The following is a 19,622-nucleotide window of genomic DNA, read 5'->3' on the forward strand; positions in this document are numbered from 1 at the left end:
TCCTTCCTCCTGCTGACCTCGGAGAGCCCCATCCCAGGCCGCGGGAGACCGGCAGCGCGGCCTGGCGAGCTGGTCCCGTGCAGGCGCGCGCTGCTCAGCCCATCTGCCGAGGCCGTCGGGGCAGCCGGGCCGAGCGCCTGGCCGGAAAATGCGGCACTTCAGGAACCTCCTGGAGGATGGGGAAAGGGCCAGAGCCAGCTCCTTCCCGGCACTGCAGCCAAGGGGAAAGGCTCTGTGCTCCGGAAAGGTCTGGGAAGGAAAGCAGGGCAGAGGGATGGGAGCAGGGAGCTATTCCCTGCTTCCGCCTCTAGCCACGGGGCAAATTCGAGGAAGGGCTGTCATGGGTCGGACCTACCTAAATCTGCCCTAAAAAGGAAGAGTTTTAAATAACTAAATAAATCTGCCTTTCAGCCTGCTGAGCCCTGGGCTGCCCCTGTCCACTTTTATAGGTTTTTTTTTTTTCCCATAATCCTGATGCTGGAAGCTTACTTGAGAAAAAGAAAGTCTGAGATGCTCCTGTGACAAGGGGGCTTAATGGAAAACGTGACCTATTGCAAGTCTGCAACTGTATCACAAGAGCCAGCAATGCTGAAGAGGAGAGGGAGGATGGTTTTGAAGCATTTATGGCACGCACATTCAGAGGAAGAGAAACATCCCTCTGAAACCACGCAGGTTCAAAGATTTGTTCAGTTTGAACACTAAAAATTCATGCATTAAAAATCCACTCAGGTTCAGCCCTGTCTCAGAGTTAAATAAAACCTCTGACCACATCATCCGGCCCCAAGTTTCACAGTCTCCTTGGGGAGAGAGTTTACTCATAAGCTTGAAGCTCAAGTTTAGATCCCTTCTTCCATCACTGGGTCCTGCCGGCACTTGGCCGGGTGACACCAGCTCCCCTCCGCTTTCAAACTGGGAAGAGCGGCTCTTCCCTCTGCCATCGCTTGCAGCCTCGGAAAGGAATCCGGTCTGCCTGGACTGGACACGGACCTGTTAGTGGAGAGATCTGGCTGAGAATGCAGATCACATTCCCCTCCGTTATGTTATCCCAAATTTCCTTTTTTCTTTTTTTAATTAAAGAAAGGAAAAAACACAAGGAAAACCAAACCACCTGGGTTTCTGAATATCATTTCTAGTTAAAAAAAAAAGAGAGGGAGAGAGAGGGAGAGAGAGGGAGAGAGAGGGAGAGAGAGGGAGAGAGAGGGAGAGAGAGGGAGAGAGAGGGAGAGAGAGGGAGAGAGAGGGAGAGAGAGGGAGAGAGAGGGAGAGAGAGGGAGAGAGAGAGGGAGAGAGAGGGAGAGAGAGGGAGAGAGGGAGAGAGAGGGGAGAGAGAGAGAAGAGAGAGAGGGAGAGAGAGGGAGAGAGAGGGAGAGGAGGGAGAGAGAGGGAGAGAGAGGGAGAGAGAGGGAGAGAGAGGAGAGAGAGGGAGAGAGAGGGAGAGAGAGGGAGAGAGAGGGAGAGAGAGGGAGAGAGAGGGAGAGAGAGGGAGAGAGAGGGAGAGAGAGGGAGAGAGAGGGAGAGAGAGGGAGAGAGAGGGAGAGAGAGGGAGAGAGAGGGAGAGAGAGGGAGAGAGAGGGAGAGAGAGGGAGAGAGAGGGAGAGAGAGGGAGAGAGAGGGAGAGAGAGGAGAGAGAGGGAGAGAGAGGGAGAGAGAGGGAGAGAGAGGGAGAGAGAGGGAGAGAGAGGGAGAGAGAGGGAACGAACCTTCAGCTTTTGCATTTGGGACTCTGGAAGAAAATATCAAAATCCAAAACAATCAAATGACTTTCAGCGCTTGTTTTTTCAGAGAGGACTTCAACCAGCCTGACAATCTCCCCCTGGAATTCCGTTTTGATAAAAGATCACCTAAAAATAAATGCATTTCTGGACTTACTGCTGAGAAAGCATTTTGGCAGAAAACTGCTGACTATTTCCATGGTCCCCCACCCTGCCCTGCCAGCATCTACAAACTTCAGCCCCGACACTGTGGGAACTCCTCATAACTACATCCTTCGCACGTAGTCTTCCCTGCGCCCGGCACACCGGGTTTTGCTCTCAGTTAATTAAATAACAGAGGTCCCAAGTGCCCTTAGTCATGGGATGGTCTGCTCTGCTCCTCCAAAGCTTCTGCACCCTTGGGGCATCCTGTCACGTGCAAGTGTCTCCCTTTAGGTGACAGAGGGCAGGTATTCTCCCCTCCTTGCTCGGCAGCCTTTCCTTTGCCAGCCGGGCCTGACCAAGGTGCGCTACGCACATGCCGTCGACAATGATCCCACTCCTCAGGCATCTGTTCCCGATATCACAATGATGGAGCGCAGGCCTGACGGCTAATCACTGCTCTCTGTCCCCGTCATCCCCACTCGCCAAGGCTGAACATGCTGCTCAGCGCGCCGTGAAAGCCTCGGTCCAACCTGCGAACGAGCGCCTGCGGGAATAAGGGCGAGCAGATCTATTCCTGCTCTGCAGCCCAAAGGCAGACACCCATCTGCCACCAACAGCACGGGCTTTGCTCGGCTGGACCAGCACCCCTTTTTCCTCACTGCTTCACCAAGGCTCTTCCTGCATCCCTGGACTCAAGTTTTCTGTTGCACCTCGGTTTCCTCCCAGAAGCAGTCGGCTCCAGGAGCAGTCAGCTCTTCTTCTGGGGCCTGTCCAAGCCACCTGCCATCTCAATCCACTGCAAGAGACCTCAAAGCACAGATGAGTTCCCAGTTGGACTCTGAGCTCTGTCGCCTTGGGCAAGCTACTCTGCATGCCTGGCTGGGCTCATAGCAGAGCCAAACGGGCTCGGCCTCCAGCCCCTACTCAGTTTTGACTGGATGCGAGTGCTCGGCTCCCACAGGCTCACTTTCCTTATGCTCCACACTATAAAAATGGCATAAAACCCACTGTCATTGTCTGGCTGGTCTCTTTTGCCAGAAGCTGTTTTTGGGTCTCATTCTGTGCTCACACATCACATGGCCTTACAGTAAAACAGGCAACGACAACAAGAAACTAGCAATACGTCTCTGCAAGCCCCTCTCGCACAAGAACAGGAGGCACGATAAGGACACGGGTCCCTTTTTTGCATGCATCAGTGAGCCTATGCAGCCTGCTCTTGCTTTGAGCAAAGAACATGATGTAAAGGGGAAATTATATATCCACATGCATGTGTGTGTGCATGAAAGCCAGTTTTGGCCCGCTGTTTTTATTCCCTCTTCTGAACTCGACGCAGACACGGGATGGTGCCTCATGGGCAGCCCCAGGTTAGCGCCTCTGCTCTCCCTCTGAGCCGTACCCCAAGCAAAAGCATCCCTCCCGGCTGGCCCCGCTGTACTGACAGCGGCTCTCCCTCTGCGGGGGACAGAGCAGAGCGCGCTCTGCCATCTTATACCAGGTTAGAGAAGATCCAGTTTGAATAATTCCCCCCCATCCCCACCCCCCAGCTCCAGTATATAAAAGATGCCTGAATCATCCCGGGTTTTTTTTCCCCCCTTTTTTTTCTTTATTAGGAAACTAAATTCTGTTCTTCACCGAAAGATCCCTTTGTTCTCTCCAGAGGACTGACATTCTGGGAAATTGCCTAAGCCCAGTCAGCTCTGATGTTTGCTGTCTCACGCGTTGCCTGCATCAAACTGACAGTTCACAGATTTTAGTCTCGGATTTTGTATGTACGGTACAAGCTGAAACCTGCTCCTGTCTCTGGCTGTCCTGGCGAGAGAGCTGGGAAGCAGGCTGAGCTGGAGAGTGCGCGGCGCCGTGCAATGGTAATAGAGACATCTCGCACAGCGCTGGCTTTTGAGGGCACTCTCGCTTGCCCTCTCCTGGAGGATGAGCACTATTTCTGCCCAGCACCCTCCTAGGTCACTACACACAGCCATCCCTGCAGGCAGCGTGCAGACCCGTCTGCCCCTTGCCGCCGCAACCTAAGCTCGAGCGAACCCACCTGTCTAAGAGCAGCGGTATGCCCAGATGACAGCAGCCTCTAGACAAAAACCCCTTTCTCAACCATGATGGTTTCAAAGAATTGTCCAAAGATTGCAGACATGTCACATGCCTTCCTCAGCCACCCTGGGTAAAATCCATCCACATGCGGACATGATGGATGGAATATTACCTACCTCCTCCAGTACATGTGGGTAGAGTCTTCCCCAGTCCTCTGGTCAAAATCTGCATCAGCTAATGCCCCAGAAGGGCTGGGTAGCAGCCCCAGACCCTGAGAGGAGGGCATTTCTACCACACTTATGGCAACAGAAACTAGTCCAGATTTGGACTTGGCATGACTGAGACCTGTGAGCACCATACCTTTGGCAATACAACCGCATCCGAGCTCGTGTATCACCTACCCAAGTCAGATGAAGTCAGGATGCTGGGGGATTGGATGCCAGAGGCTTAGCGGGCTTCGGTCTCTCCTTTGCTTTCCACTCATGCACTGTGGAAGAAACAATATCACAGTTAGAGCTTTAAACCTGGCATTTAACAGAAGCAAGCAGTAGAGAAATTAAAAAGCTCTGAATGTCTTTCCCCTCTCCCTCCCAAAACAGGAGCTTTTCAGAGCATAATCTTCATCCAAGCTAATATTTAAAAGCTATAAATCACACTGCAAAGGACAAAAAAGCATGACTACCAAAATTCAGTAGGCCTGGGACAACTATATTACAGCTAAATCTCTCTTAAGTAGCTGCTGAAAGGACCAAAATGAACTGCTTAATAGAAGCCATTTTCTAATGGAAATGGAGCAGAATTGTTCTTGGCAGGGCATTGATCCACTGACAGTTACAGGGCTGGCTCTGGGACAGATTTGGGCCAGGACACTTGGGAATCACTTGCAGTGGTCTCAAGAAATACATGCATGTAAAAGTCCTCTTAAAAACTCCCCTTGCAAAATAATGCTGTGGGAATTTTTGTCTCAGTCCTCTGCAAAAGCCCGAGACACTTGCTGGGCAGCTGAGGCTCATGGAGCCTCCAAGTCCCCAGCACAGAGAGGAGGTTGCAGGGCCATGCTGTGACACCAGCTCAGGCCCACAGCTTGCTTTTGGCTGCATCCATGTCTGTTCCAATATTCGTGGCTCCATGGGCTGCAAGGGTAATAAAATGCTCTCACAGACATGACCAGATCACACAATACCACAAAAGCACAGAGTTGCAAATGGTCTTGCAGATCAGGATCTAAGCAATGAGTCCAGGAGGCTTTGCCTTAGGGGACTCTGGGTCCCAGGGACCCAGGATGTTTCTGGGCTCCTCTTGCACATTTACTGGGGATTTGGAGTTGCTGTGTTACAACCAGCAACAGTCCAAAACACAGCCCTGAGCAAAGCACGATCTGCAGTCCTTTGAACATGCTGGCCTCAGGCTTCACTTACCAGCTTCATTTACTTCTGCCTTTCCCTGTTTCAGTCCAGCCTCAGAAACGCTCAGCTCATGCCAGCTGCTGGCATAAGTCCAGTTTGGCCACCACACAAGAAAGGTCCCTGGTGTGAGAACTGGGGCTCAGTCCCAGGGTGCCGGTTAGCCTGGCACCATGAAGGAAACGGGAAAGCCAAAGCGCCAGGGCCGCCCCAGGGACAGCAAGGCTGCCCCAGCTTTGCTTCAGGCATTGGAGGTCTCAGCTCTGCCCACTCTGCATGTCACTGCAAAACTGCTCCACAGCGCTCACGCAGGTGGCCTGGATGGGCCTCAAAGCACTGAACGAAACAGATCTGACATCCACCAAATCAAGTCCTCGGGGGCTAAAATCACTGACAAGATGGTCTTCAAATACTTGGGGAAACCCACCCACATCTTCAAATCCACAGCAATCGCCTTGCGAGATGCTCAGTGCCAGGCCTGGGAACCAGTGCACTGCTCAGCCCCTCCAGGAACATGCTCCCCAGTATTGGCTGCACCCTTAGAGTATATTTCCAGAGACAGAAACTGAAATGCCGCTTGCCTGGATTTTGAGGGGTACATGCCAGTCTGAACTCTCCGCCCTGGGCAGATGGCCTCAGCTCGCAGCCCTTACTCTCCAGCCATAAGCTTTCACCCTCAGCAGTGGTGAGCCTGGTTCAGGCCCACGCTGCATTTGGCATTCTCCTTTTCTCAAAAGGTGGGCTTGCACAGAGCAAAGGAAGGAAATGGAAAACTAAGAAAGGAAAGAAATAAGAATAAGGAGAAGAAAGAATAGAGAGAAAGACAAAAGAGGAGAGGATGATAGAAAAATATCCAAAGGCAGGAGAAAGAAGAGGAGGGATGAAGAGGAAAGCTGAAGGGGAGACAGCACTACAAAGCCTGGCAGCAACGAAAACTGTCCATCCCGCCTGCTTCCCGAGACAGCAGTGCCCCAGAGCACACCGGGCCATCATTTCCTGCCGCCAGTGATGCCACCAGGACCAGCACCGAAGCATCACCACCCTTGGACCAGCACCGGGACCCCTGTGCTTTGCCCAGCCCCAGCGCTGCCCAGCAGCCAAGCAGACTTGCTGAGGAACCAACAGGACTGAGTAGCCCAGGCTGCCTGGGGGACGCGCGCTCTCCTGGCCCCTCGCAGAGCGCCGGTGAGCCGCGGGAGGCCAGGGGTTTCCCGTTCCCTCCCCAGCAGGCAAGGGGAGCAGGCCACCGCCGCAGCTCTGTCCCGCCAGGGCAGAGCAGGGTCCTGTATGTGGCTGACGGACCGCTGATCTGCCAGCCTCTCCACCTGCTCCCTGCCCCATCCTATAACCACCCCACGCGTGGGAGACGGCACAGCCCAGACAGACTGCCAGTGGCCCAGTGCCCAGGTCTGCTTCTCGCCAGCCTTCGGCCTTCCTTCCTCGCACCTGCCCACAGCCAAGGCACATGCTGAGGAGAGGAAAGCAACACGAGTATGACAGCTTTGACTTTCCGTCCCGTGCGCTGGAGGAAGAGGAATATCCCACATTCCCTTTTTTCTCTCCCGGAAATCATTTGCTATCACAACTTTCACTGGTGTGGGGGATGAGGTAGAGGCAGGGGGACGTTTTCATCCTTTTTTGGAATAAGGAAGTCATTTCTCCAAGGCCTGGGTAGCTCCACAAGCAGGCTGTAAGAAGTTAGCCTCAGGAGACATTCACACTGTCAGAGCAGGCTCCAACCCTGCTGTGGGATCCCATGTGTCCTCTCCAGCCTCGGTGGGTGTGCAGCCTCCCATCAGAGCCAGGGAGGTCTCTCCACCCCTTGGTGCTCTCCCTGGCAGAGGGACACCACAACCGATCCACCTGGACACAGACTCAATGCCACCTCCAAAGTCAACCTGCAGGCCCTGGCAAGCACCTACAGAAGGAGGCAAGAGCTTTGCCAGGGTCACCTACACATGGTGGCCCTGTTCTCATGGGAGCAGGTCCTCCACCATACCTCCCAGAGCTGAGATGTGTTTCTGAGCAAGGCAAAGGGAACCACTGCTCCTTTGAGCATCTCACACCTTTCCCACTGCCACGTTCTCCCAGTTTCAAAAAATGCCAGCAGGCAATGACACAAGTATTAGCAATCAAAACTGAAACTGCAAAGCTCTCCCCTGTCTCCAGGATGGTGGGCAACGAGTGCAAAATCCCACACAGCATCACAACCCCACGTAACAAACCCTGGAGGAACTGCTTGATTTCCCCCCTGCAAGAGAGACACAGCTTGGCTCTCGCCACCATACAGCAGGAGCAGGTCTCCTCTCGCCCGCATGAACAGAGCAACCTCCCTGGTTGCTCTGCCCTTCTTCCACTCTGCCTGCCCAGCACAAATGCTGCGGGGTGCTGGGCCGCAGGAGCACCAAGAGAGCTGCCCTGCCGGCCCTGAAGTGGCGCGGAGGCAGACAGCCAGGTCAGTAGCAGCCCGCTCCCCCGGCACTTTCTGCTGCTCGCATTTCCAGCCCTTGTGCACTCTGCTACCCTCATACACCATGTGCGTGCTTCCTTTGCCTTTCAGTTTGGCAGCTTTGTACTCTTTCAAGGATGGTGGTGCTGTCTTTCAGTAACAGCACTTTGCTCTTCTACAGCCCTTCCTGTTTACAGAAGCCCAGCGTAAGAACGAGTGAAACGTCACATTGCTGCAGCACATTCTCCTGTGATGGGATGGATGCAGCTGCCCAGAAATCAAGGGTTTAAACACAATGAAGATCTGGTCTGCACCAGGCTTTTCAGAAGTGGTTATCATATGAGATAGTCCGCAGAAAGCAAACATCTCATTTTCAAAGGTGTTGAGTATCCTCAGCACCTACTGGCTTCCAACCAGGGTGCTCACAACCCCTGGCTAATTCTCACCATCAAAACATCCCCCACAACAGCAGCAAATGAACAGATGACTTGGAAAACAGGAGTGGCAGAGAGGACACAAGTAATGGGATGAAGTGTTCTCCCTCCCTTCCCATGCACAGCCACATGAGGAAGCTTTTGTACCCAAGTACCTCCTGCACACACAGGATTTATAGTGCAAGTTAATGGTTTTTTGTTGGGTTGTGTTTTTTCAGGCATGTTATTGATGGCAATTCTTTGTGAACTCATATATACTTAGCACAGATTTAAAACACAGTTCCAAGAGACATTTTAAACCTCCGATTATTCACTCAACAGGCCACTTCTGAGCTTCATTGTTCAAAACTGGTGTGGGAATTTGCAGTGTTGCAAAGTAGTCCAGAGGACAAAGATGCTTTGGGGCAGATCATACAATGATCCCCAAAGCTACCAGAATCACCCTCAAATGTAACAGGAGCAAACCAATGGCCCTGCTTCAGGGGAACATAACCTGCACAACTGTGCTTCAGAGGAAATCAGAGGTCCTAGCATCACTGCAAGAGCCTGGAGAACAAAAACTTATTTGATTTACTAATATTTTGCTTGTACACATCATTTACTTTAAAAGACTAAAAACATGTATATGAATTTAATGTATTCAGATGGATCAGAATCTGTTTAGCAAGGAAGGAAAACAACTCTCCCACCCCAAACTTGTTGTGGGCTGGGATATGCTTTTCAATCTTCCACCCACAGCAAGTATTTCAAATCCCTTTTTAAGCGGCAAGGCCGCTTGCTGTGACTGATTAGGGGACAGGGCCTGTGTGGGGAGCTTGATGAGAAACCGGGGCCGTTCTCGCCTGGTCCCCAGGGAGATGTTTCTGCAGGGAAACCAGTGGAGCCGAGAGCCTCCTCACAGAGGGAAGACCTTTCATTTTCCTCTTGAAGATGCCATCTGGGAGACACTGGGGTTTCAAATGGTGGGAGCTCCCTCCTGCACAGACTTACTGCCCAGTTACCCTGAACCTCCCTGACCAAGCAGCGAGAGAGGAGAGAAGAGACGTGGGCAGGCTGTGGTCAGCTGGGAGACGGGGGAAGAATAAAGCACATGTGTGCAGGGAGAACAAGCCGGGGAGGACTACCTGGGAGAGAAAATACATGGAGAGGAAGTGGGAGATGGGGCAAGCAAGACTGTGGTGAAGAAGAGGGAGCAGCAGGAGAGAAGATCACAGAAGCACACGCTCTCCCACTCCAGCATCACTTGCAGCTTCACTCATTTGTTTGCAAAGGAGAAAATGGAAGAACCTGAGCTGAGTTCCTCCCTCAGGCTCCAAAACCAGCCACCTCTGGGGCCTGGCAACTGGCACATGCTTGTATGTGGAACGGCCTCAGCCAGCGCCAGTGCTTGTGAGCAGGACATTTGCTACTCACAGGCCTCTGTTCCCATCCAAAAAGCCCTTTGGAAAGCATTTTCCACAGCTTTTCAGTTCTGCCCCCTATCCCCTGCCAAGGCTGCTTTGCTCACCCCTTGCTCGCCAGGGCTGCTGGGGCAGCCGAGCCATCGCTGAGCGGCTGGGCCAGGCCGAGGCACCAGCAGCCAGCTCCCGCGTTGCACTTGGGGGCTTTCCCTCCCCACGAGGCTGAAGCGTGCTCTTGTGCCCTCCTCTGGGGCAGTTGCAGCCAGGCCATGGCAAGAAAGCTGCCAAATTCTTGGCCTAAATTGGGAATCTAGTGCCCCAGAAAAGCCTGCTGCTCTCGGCATCTCCAACCACAAGCCCAACTCATCCAGAAAGGTCTTTGCTGTCATGGCCACTCACCCAGTACAGAGCCAACAGGACTCCTGCAATTGCCTGGAAGAGCACAGACCACCACTGCCAGGCCCTGGGACCAGACAAGCACCGTTCCTCTACCATCAGGGTCAATGCCACGCTGCAGACCCATGCTACATGCTGTCCTTCAGGATCACCTCCAGATGTCAAGGGACTTTCTGCCACATCTTTCCAGAGACCATCCCTCCACCAGAGATTAGCCAAAGAGTGGCTTGTCTTTTACCCCTTCATTCCCAGAAAGCCATCAATGCCATCCCCAGGTCCTCCACCTAGCCCTCTGATGGCATCCCAAGCCTGACAAAGCTCTCCTCTCCAGGGTATCCAACAGCCAGAGATGGCCTGAAACAAGCAGTTTCAATCCCAAACGCTTCTTCTTAGACTGCTTGTGGCCCCCCAAGTTCTCTCAGACAGGCCCTGAGACACTGTGTCCTCTGAGGGTGCACAAGGCACAGGTGATGCATACACCCAGGTGGCTGAATCTGCCCCAGCCTCTTGGGCTGGAAGGGGCACAGAGAGGCTGCAAAGACATATATACGGCCTGCAAGGATCTAAGAATAGAGGATGCTTCTTTTAAGGGAGGATAGGAAAAAAAACCCACACACAAAATCAGTCCTTCCTCCTCCTCCATCAGCAGTCTTCCACAGGGAGGATCAATGCAGCCCACTGTAACTGCACTGTTGTTCCATTTTTAATTAATGAAAGAAAAAACTAATCATTGAATTAAACTTCTCATTACTCCAGCTGAATACCCACTAAGTAAATTTAATTACTGCACGAATTGGGTTTCTCCCTGCCTGTTTCATTAGCTACTGATAAAGATGAAGGGAGGAAAAAAAAGAAAGAGGGAAAGAGAAAAAGAGAGAGAAAGAATGAGAGATAGGAATAATAAATACAAAAACAGAGGTAGAGGATTCAGCAAATTTCAGGAGGCTTCCAGTATTGGACTTGGGCAAAGTGGTTTTGGAAAGACCCTTCCATCCCCTCTCAAAGCAACCTGGATGGTTTCCTTGCGGAATAAACACCCCTTTCTCCAGCAACTCGCCCCCTCCCCCCTTGCTTCCCAGGGGAGACCAACTATCTTCCTGGTTCATGTAATCTTTCAGTTTACAGTTCCACAAGCCTCTGCTCCCATGTGTCTGACAAATACCTCAGGCCTGTTCCTCCTCCTCTAAGTGGCCAGAAGTGAATGCTGTCCTATGGTAATGCATACGCTGAACACACTGACGATTGGAGGACACTGGATTGAGGTCCCTTACCGAACATTACTTTCTACTGTCTTGCCCAGTATGGCCACTTATACAGCCCTAGGATTAGTCCCTTTTCCTTAGAAGACCTACATCCTCTCCCCATTTCACATAACCATGAAAACCAAGTCAGAGCTTCCCTTGGGCCTAACAGCCCAACAGGCAAGAAAGAGGTTCAAAGACACAGGATCCTCGGGTTCAAGCCCACCTGCAAAATGACAGATGTTCAGGCAGAACTGACACCCTTCTAAAGAAGGACAGACACTGATTTCAGAGCTGCAGCTCTTCATCCCTTCCAATCTCAGATAGCTCAAAGGCCAATGTTTGCCTTTGACAAAGGCAGCAAGCCTGAAATGCTTCAGAAAGAAGCTAGTGCTGACAAATGCATGAGGAGCACATGAGAATAAATGCCAAATGCCTGCTGTCCTACCACGTATCCCAAGTACCAAGACACCTGCCCAGTCTCTTTGTATTTTAAGCCTTTTTGCGGGAGTGGGAGTCCTGCAAGCTCTGAATGCTGGGAGCTGGGGGATGTGCCAGCAGCAGACTCCTCCTAAGAAAGCGGCAATGAACGTTATCCAGCTTCCTCCCCGCACTGCAGCACAGATTTTGTTTATGTCACAATTTTGGGTCTCTCCTACTCTCCCACTGTGATCCAACCCTCCATGCCTCCTTCCTGATGAAAGGCGTCAGCCAACGTGGGGCACGTACAGCCACATACTGGGGAGGAGTCTGGGGGTCTCTGCCAAGCACAACAATCTCACTTCCAGCAAGTGCTTGGCAAAGTGCACACACGTGCGCCTTGGTTTCCATGACCACTTACGCAGTGTGAATGTTAAGGTCATGCTTAGGATAAGCTGGGGGTGAAGGGGGTGTAGTCAATGAAAGATACAGCTTCTTTCTCCAATTAAGTAACTTCAGATGTTCAGCTGAGCAGAGAACATGGTTGGAAGGGCTATCCAGATGCTAACAGCAATGGGATTTGGCAGGTACCACCAGCCCATCTCTTTCTTGTCATTAATGGGAAAAGAGGAGACCATCCAGGCCTCTTCTGCAGCTAGGATGGGTGGGGCTCTTGGGCACAGTTTGGGGGAGATGATACCATCCATCTTCCTTTCACTGGCAGCTTGTGGCCCTCAGTGTGCAACTGCTGCTGCTCTACAAGCCAGAGATGCTTCTGGGAGAACACATTTCCTGCTCATTCCCGTGACTTTGCTACATCTTCTGACCCCAAACCAAGCCTACACGTACTTGAACCCCATGTTATACCTTTCCTGCCATGCCTGCAATGTAAACCAACCCTTCATTTCCCTTCGCTACTCCAGAGCCCTCCTGTCCCTTCTTCCCTGCAACTTCCACGACTCTTTTCTGTTCTCTCTCCTCCCTGCTTAGGCCAGGAGGCTTATTTCCTGGCTGGATTCCTCCTGCTCAGGCAAGCCCAACTGCACAAAACCCTCCAGGCAAAAAAGAGAGTCCCTTCAGTGTCACACTGATCTCCCCACCTGCCTGGCTCAGTCCCTGCTTTGACCAAATTGTGGCTTCCCACACCGATATGGGCAGCAGGACAAGCTATGCAGCTCATATCACAAACCAACCTCTGTGGATTGCGGGAGTTACACAAGCCAAGCTGTTTCGCTATGGCTTCTTTGACAAGAAGTCTGTTCTGTCTGCGCCGGCAGCGATCAAACTGGTCCTAATCCCATAAACTCTGTGGCAGAGTCGCTGCAATAAGGCAGTCAGCTGGAGCTGGCCAACTTTCTCGCAGCTTTAGCCCAGCTCTTTATCCAGCAAGTGCTGTCCTGCCCTCGAAGCACAGCAAGATTGCAAAGAGAAGATTAGTGTCCCCCTTTCTGCCTCCCTGAGCTTAGGAGGGAGGGTCAGAGATTGGAGATGGGGGGGGGGGGAAGGCACGGATCCAGTTAACACGATTTGAGAGCATTAGGAGAGCAGAAAACGTGCATATAAGCCAGAAATTGACTTTGCGGAAAGATGGACTTTCTCAGATGCTCGATGGGAAAGAAATAAGATACAGGCACATGCTGCTTTCTGCAGGGAGTAAACCAGGCTGGCTAAGACTTGCCGGGCAGTTATCACCCCAGCAAAGGGTGCTGGCACGGGGGCAGCCTGCGCAGCAGCAGCAATCCAGCCCTGCTCCTTTTGGCCACCCATGAAAACCCCCCTGCAAGAACAGAGCCAGAACAGCCAACATGGACCCTGCCCGTCTGACCAGACGCAGCCGCCCCCGACCCCCGTGGGGCTGCGACAGCCCTGGAGGAGCAGCGGTCCTCAGGGTGGCTCGTCGCCAAGCGCTCCCTGCACACACGCCAGCATAAGCTTTCTGCCTCATCTAAATTTAGCTGCCACAAAGTCTCTCCTGCAATCCCCTAAGTCACTGGTACAACGTGTTCTGCCACCACAGGCTCTTCCCAGCTTCTCTAAAAAAAATAATTAAAAGAAAAAAATCAATCCGTAGTACATGCCTCAGATCTGACGCCCTCGCGCACACACAAAACAAATAACCTCGCAGTTTTTACACCCATCACACTCCCCGCTCTCTACACTGTATTACTAATGACAAAACTGCCTCCTACCCCTGCAACCTGTTCCCCAGCACGCCTGGCCCCCTTCCCCGGCGAGGGACGTCCTTGAGCGGAAACCTGTCCTTCCTCTCCTCCCTGCTCCGTCTCCAGCCAGCCTGACGCTGGTTTCATGCCCCATAACCCAGAGACGGATCTCACTTGGGGCCACATCTCCTGTAGCTGTTCAAATCGTCTCAGTGGCCCACCAGTCCAGAAACCCTGCTCTAGAAACCCATTTCTTCAGCTTTCAACCCCGACAGCAATATATTTTCAAAGACCCGGGCTGCAAAAACAGTTTTTGTTTGGTTGCTTTGCTTTGGTGGCCAAAGTGAGAAAAGAAAGTAATTTAGGTCAACTGAAATCAGATATTTTTTCTTGGCCAGAGGACAAGTGAAAAAAACCTCACCCCCCAAACCAGTAATAATCTGGGACTGAATGAAACATTCTGTTTGGTCTGAAATGAAGCTTTCATTTTGTTTGTAGGTGGCTTCCCCCCCCCCCGCACTTAAGAAAAAAAAAGCTAGAAAAATTTTCAAAATGAAATGTCATTTTGAAACAGATGGTTGAAAGGTTTCATTTTGAAAATGTCAAAATGAAACTTTTCAATGTTTCACATTTTTTCTTTTTTTTTCCCCAGCCAAAACTGCTTGCTAAATATGACCTGAATTCGTGAGCTGTTTCTGTTGACTGAAACCCGAATTATCTGATGCATAAGCTGTTCACTCAAAACCTTTCGCCCAGCCCTACCCTGTGCATCCTGCTGGGGCACAGAGAGAAATGCACACTAGGGTGAACGGGAAAGTAAAGCAAGCAGCAAGTCCTGCTGCAGGGAAGCAGTGCACAAGCCAGCGCCTGCCACGGCTATCCGTTCCCTTCCGCAGTCACCCCGCTTTCTCCCTGGGGCATCCCATTCTGCCCCCTTCATTCCCTTCTGGGTTTAACATCCCTTCTGCCAAACAGTTCATTCCCATTTTCCTCATTTTTAACCCCAGAGCTGATGGGTGATGCCAGCTCTCCTCCCTTCCATGAGGGCAGGGCTGGATTCCCCAGTTTTGGCCTGTCAGCACGCGTGAGGCACAGTGGGACAGAAGCCTCAGCACAAACATGCAGGAGGAAGGCCAGGTTGCCAGGAGAGCTGGCTAAACTCCACAGGAGACACAGCCGGCAAGAAGGGACAAGTCCAAGGACCTACCTTTGCAGCAGACCTTCACGGCTTCGTTTCAGAAAGTGGAAGGGCTGCCTGTGCAGAGGAGGAAGAGGATGGTGCTGTGTCCCCAGGCCCAGGCAGGAAGGACAGGGCTGTCCTGCCCGTCTCATGGGACCCAACGTGGAGCAGCTCCGTTAATCCTGGACACACTTCCCTGCAAGACAGGAGGACAGGGAGAGGATGAGCAGGTGCTGAAGGGAGAAAGATTCAATTAGGGCACAAAAGGAGGGAGGTATCAGGTAAAACAGGCCAACCACAGCGCTGACAAGTCAGTGCAGCTCCCAAACCCTGTGGGCCTAATCCTGGCTGGTGTACAAGGGACCTGAGTTTTCAGTGCATCCAAAGCACAGGAGGAAATATGAGCTGGAAACCTGGTGTGACGGGCTGCAGGACAGGGAAAAGCTTCCACTCACACTGAGGGTTGTACAGCACAAATGGGCCCAGCTGACCAAGGCAGCAGGACCCAAGGGAAAGCCAGAGCCTAACTTCAGCTTAGGCCCCTGTCCTGTTATAGTGTCCCTAGAAGAAAATCATATCCCTCACTCCTTGGTTTCTCTGCCTGCGAAGCTGGCAGACCCGCTAGTCACCAGTCCTGGTAAAGCAGCTCTAATCTGGCCTGGCAGCCAGGAGCCCTCGCAGGGACGTGGCACGCTGCGAGCAGGTGACAATATGTTTGGAGGAGAGAGGTAATGAAATAATCAGCACTAATTCAGTTCTCTCTCTCCTCAGAGTGCTGGACCCACATCTGCCACCTAGTCCTTCTGACCCCAGGTGCCAGCGAGCGTTAGTGCCCCCCTTTCACCCGGGGAAGGGAAGACCAAAGCCAAGAGGAGGTTAAGGGATTAGAGCAAGGTCGTGGCAGCGAGCAGTGTCAGAGCAGTGGCGCAGGCCCTCGCGAAGGCCTGGCTCTTTGCCACCTGCTCAGTCTGTTCTCTGACACCACGCTCTCCCATGCCAAGGATTTTAATCTCTTCTTACCCTACTCTCAAGGTGCACTCGTCCATCTGCTCTCCAGCACAGGGCTTTTTGTGCCCATGGCTATGAGGGATAGAAGAAGGCAAACAAGCACCACACCAGAAACACCCAAGCGGAGGACCTGCACTGCTGGAGAACATGTACAAGAGGGATTAATTCCTCCACCAACAGCCGTGCCTATGGCCAACAGCCATTACAGCTAGCCCAACATCACGACAGGGTTCACAGATGATTGAGGAAGACTTTGCCCACATGGCCTCTCTTGTTAAAGAGGAGGGATGATGTTAGTCCCAGACACCTGGCCAAAACCTAATCCCAGGTAGATGATCTAATCCCCAAACAGGGAACCGGCCCAGGGCTGGGCAAATCTTACTGGCAGCAAACTCATGGCCCCTCCCATGCCCCGAGCCCTAAGGAGAGGCAGGCAAGTGGTCTAGTGCTATTGCCTGTCACTGCCACTGACTTGTAACAGGACCTTGGCAAGTCGCTCCATCCCTACGCCCTGAGGCCTTGACACCAGTTAGACGTCTAGGGGATATTGCAACGCAGGAGGATAACAAGCCTGTTGAACCACACGCACAAGCCTGCCTCCAGCTTTCAGCAAGCAGGAATCAGCTTTTGATTGCAAAGTGCACAATCCAGGAGCTTTCAAGCATGAGTGAAGTCCAAATGAAGTATGGCAGCCTCAAATTCTTCCTCGAATTTGGTCTTTCAGACCTCAAGGGAGGAAGAGAAATATTTTAAAACTTTTTTTTAAATTCTTTCTTCTCTCTCTGTCTTAAATTACTCTCATGTGCTGACCTTAGAGACCCTGCATTTCCATGGCTATATTCTTATAGCTGGTCCCCCAAAGAGCTGTAGGATTCCCCAAGGAGCACAACGCGATGGAAATGCAAAGAACACCAGCAGTGCATGGCAGGGATGAGCAAAATAGTTCAGATTCAGGAGAATGTTCTGAAAAAGTTTTAATCCAACCAAAAGTCATGGCTATAAAAATCAGGTTTATACCATGCAAGAGGCCAGCTAAGAAAACCAGATGCCATAAAACCCTATAAAACAAACACTGACACCTAAACCTGAGATCCAAGAGTCACATACAGAGTTCAGGTGAGAGATTTTGGTTCATTTTCTTTCCCTCTTGCCTCTGGCTCAGCTCAGCAGCAGAGGCACTGGAACACTACAAGAAGCATTACCCTTCCAGCACAAGCACACACCACAAAACACCGTGGCTGGTGTCAGAAAACCTGTTCTTGCGAGATCACTAGCCTGATTTCGAGATGAAAGAGGATTAGATGAAGCTTAGACTAAGCATCTCAACAGCATCAAGCCATGTGATGATGCCCAGCCACTGCTACTGCTTAGGTAGCACGGAGATGGATTTATCCGTTAAGAGAGAAAACGTTTGCTCAGAGAGCCCTCCTTGGTGCAAAGATGGGCATTTGCCAGGTCCTCAGTAAACCACTCGGCATCCATCGGGGCAGGCAGGAGACATAGCTGTCTGCAGACAGGAGTCTATCAAATTAAGTCACATGGAATAAGAGACAGACTTGATCTAAACTCAAACCTCCTCCGAAGTTCAGGGGGGTGGGAATCGGAAATTAAGCCCATCTGTTCCCAAAATATTGTGCTATCAGCGAGGTGAGAAGGCTGAAAATCTAAGCTATAAAGAAATCCAAAGCGCTCAGAAGACAGAGCAAATGAGCTGTCCATCAGGGAAGAGATGCTGAGTCCCAGCTCACTACTGGAACAAGTCTGGAGATCTCAGTGCAGACCTTCCCTGCCACCAGAAAGTAAAAAAGGAAATATCTTTAGGAAGGGAGCTCCAGCAGCACGCAAATCCCCTGCATCAGCCAACCTCGGCAGAGACGAGAAGAGACGATCTGGGCTTCCCAGACCCCGCGGACTGGCTGCACAAAGGGCACCGGTGAGGGAAGGGAAACTGAGGCAGGCGCCAGCGAGGCGAGAAGGCTTGTGGAGACACTCTCCTGGGTGCCAGATGGAGCGGCGACAGCCCCGAAAGGCCAGCGCCACAAGCTCGGCAACCACCACCAGCACAGCAGTGCCAGCATTTGGCAAATGCACCTCATAGTGTGGAACTGTTTTTCAGAAAAGACTATTAAGCAATCAATCATTAGTGTTAAAAATGGCCAGTTTTGACACGTCTAGAAGAGAATTACTCTTTTTTTCCTTGGGCCCACTTTTCATTTTGAGAATCTTTCTTTTTTTAAAACATTCCCCCCTCCCCAAAATTCCAAAGAAAATCCTTCAGTCAAGTCCAAACACTTGCTTTGAATTTGACACATTTGTTGAAATAAATCATCCTGAACCCAAATTGAACCCTTACATTTTTCTTTTCCCATGAAGGAACAATGTTAAAAAACCCAGCCAGCCAGGAAATCCATTTTTTGCCCAGTTCCTGCTAAAAGTCAGGACAGCGGAGCATTGGCAAGGCCAGGCTGGGAACGGAAGTGTGGGAGGTAACAGCCAGGTGGGATTTGGAAGTGCTGCCTACAAAGCACCTCTTGGTGCCAGGACATTAAAAAAACAATTTTTACACAGCCTTTATCTCTAGGAGAGTGAAATACTGAAGCAGCAGAACTGGATCAGGAGCAGGAAGGCAGTTCCTGCAGGGTTAGGGAATAGCATGAGGCTCCTTGGGGAGCCTGCAGGGAAACTGAGGAAGATCTGGGAGTCCTGCCCAGGCCAGGATCACAGGGCCCACGCACCACGCGGGGTACCTGGCACCGAGTACTGCGTAGCACCGCAAGCCAGGCTGTGCTGGGCCAGCAAAGGAGGTGCAGCCCCTCATGTTTGCAGGGAGTAAAACTCATCAGATTTATCATTGAGTATTTATGAGCATTGAAAAAAACATGCCAGAGGGAATAAGAGGGCTTTCTTGTGGCTGGCTGCTGAATGGAATAAATCTATCCACTGGGCCTAAATTGTTTAAGCAAAAATCCCTCTCACTTGAATATTTTGGAAGAAAAATAGCAACAAAAAAAAAAAAAGGAAAAACTCTGAACCCTCATCGTTTCTCTCAAGGTCAGAGCTGTTATTCTCTTCTGTGAAGGATAGAAAAAAAAAAACCTTTCACTAGTAAATTTAGCCAAAAGAAATGAAACAGTGGGGAAGGGAATGCATTACTGCCTGGACTGACCTGCCTGGTTGGATTAGGCTATCTCTGAAAAGAGAATTCCCTGTTAAACAAAGTGAGTTATGGGGAGGCTCGGTGTTGGGGTAGATGGGCCCGGTGCAAGGAAGAGCACAGTGCTTCAGTGACCGGCTCGGTCCCTAGGGGACAGGGGCCATGGGGAGCCCCCTGGGATGCAGGATGGGGCACGATCATCACGCCCAGGAAGCCCTGCTCTGCACCGCTATTCCCTCAGAGCCACTTCCCTCACCACAGCCCCCAGCCCAGCCCTGGCATGACAGTCCCACCCCGTGCCGGGAAGGGGCTCTGAGAGCGGGAGGAGGAGACACAGTAGGGACAAAGGGACACTGGGGGGATTCAGTGGAGATAACGCCAGACCTCCGCTATCCGAGTGCTGCAGGGAGGGCTTGCACAGCAGTCATCTGCACCTGCAACACCCCATGCATCCCCACCGACTCCTCAGGAGCCTG

At 51.7% G+C, this 19,622-nt stretch overlaps 1 protein-coding gene across 1 annotated transcript in view; it reads right to left on the reverse strand.

Moving 5' to 3' along the window:
• LINGO1 (leucine rich repeat and Ig domain containing 1) overlaps positions 1 to 19,622 on the reverse strand; it is a 238,608-nt gene that overhangs the window by 79,749 nt on the left and 139,237 nt on the right. The window contains exons 4-5 of the mRNA XM_067305383.1: positions 15,012 to 15,180; positions 4,301 to 4,386 (exon numbers count right to left, since the gene is read on the reverse strand). The gene's annotated coding sequence lies outside the window, so the exon portion shown is untranslated. The remainder of the gene's footprint in view (positions 1 to 4,300; positions 4,387 to 15,011; positions 15,181 to 19,622) is intronic.

The sequence above is a fragment of the Apteryx mantelli genome, chromosome 15 (assembly GCF_036417845.1).
Source record: "Apteryx mantelli isolate bAptMan1 chromosome 15, bAptMan1.hap1, whole genome shotgun sequence".
NCBI classification, from domain to species: domain Eukaryota; kingdom Metazoa; phylum Chordata; class Aves; order Apterygiformes; family Apterygidae; genus Apteryx; species Apteryx mantelli.